The following is a 1,195-nucleotide window of genomic DNA, read 5'->3' as shown; positions in this document are numbered from 1 at the left end:
ATGTGTGTGTGTGTGTGTGTGTGTGTGTGTGTGTGTGTGTGTGTGTGTGTGTGTGTGTGTGTGTGTGTGTATGTATGTACACACGTGGTGAAATACCAAACCAATGTGCCAAAATTTGGACAATAAAAATGTATCTTATCTTATCTTATCTTAATAGCTATCTAGTTTTAAAGTGCCCAAAAAATCAACTGTTTTTACATGCAGGGTTGCACTGGGGAGGGCTGAGCTGTTATGATGTATAGGGGGGCTTCCCCCGGGTAAAGTGCATTCATTGTATTGTAATGATTCCACTCGCCCCGGGACGGTGAGTCGTCCAACCTTCCCGTAGCACTCTTTTAATACTAACTCAGATCCTCAAAACTATCCACACATCATGGTACTTATTATTTTAGGTAAGCAATCCGGTTGAAAACAATGCGAGCGATAAAAGTATACTAAACAGGGTATGTCCGACTAAAATCAACGTAAGTGCACACGTATTAAGAAAAGACAAAACATACAGATGCAAACACCCCCCCCCCCCAATACAAGTAAAATTGTATCTCTTTCTGTTCCCTCCTACCAACTTGTCTTGGCTCAGTAGTTTAGAAACTAGATCTAATACTGACAAAGTCACCACCATAGTATGAGACTTCATGCAAACTTTCGGAACTTTCGGTGACACTGTAACTGTAAAGATGACTCCACTAAGGAGCGGGACAGAGGGTGCCCACCTCGTGACTCGAAAGAGCTGAGGAATGTAGGACTAACACTAACATTACATGATCTAAACAAACTATTAACCAGTTGTGGTAGCCATCTCCAGTTGGGGCTATGGCAACACTTGGATGAGTAACTTGCAAAAAAACGTTATTAGAGTGAAGAAACATATTTTTTAAACTTATTTATTTATGTATTTATTTATATATAAAATATTGTCCTGTGTGTTTTCTCTAAGACTAACAGCTAATTTCAAAACCCAAAATGCTGCACAGTTTGTTGTTATTACTCACTAGTCATCTCCGTTATTACTAAACACAAAAGCACCAGATGATAGAATTAGGCAGGATTTGTGACTTCGTTGAAGTTGTTGAAATTTTGAGTTTGAAACAAATACATGTACCATTTTCACTAAAATATAAGAGGAATTTATGAAATGGAATTATGTGCGTGTTTCTCTCTCTCTCTCTCTCTCTCTCTCTCTCTCTCTCTCTCT

Source organism: Aplysia californica, unplaced genomic scaffold (genome assembly GCF_000002075.1).
Source record: "Aplysia californica isolate F4 #8 unplaced genomic scaffold, AplCal3.0 scaffold00623, whole genome shotgun sequence".
Lineage (NCBI taxonomy): Eukaryota > Metazoa > Mollusca > Gastropoda > Aplysiida > Aplysiidae > Aplysia > Aplysia californica.
This window is presented reverse-complemented; position numbering follows the sequence as displayed.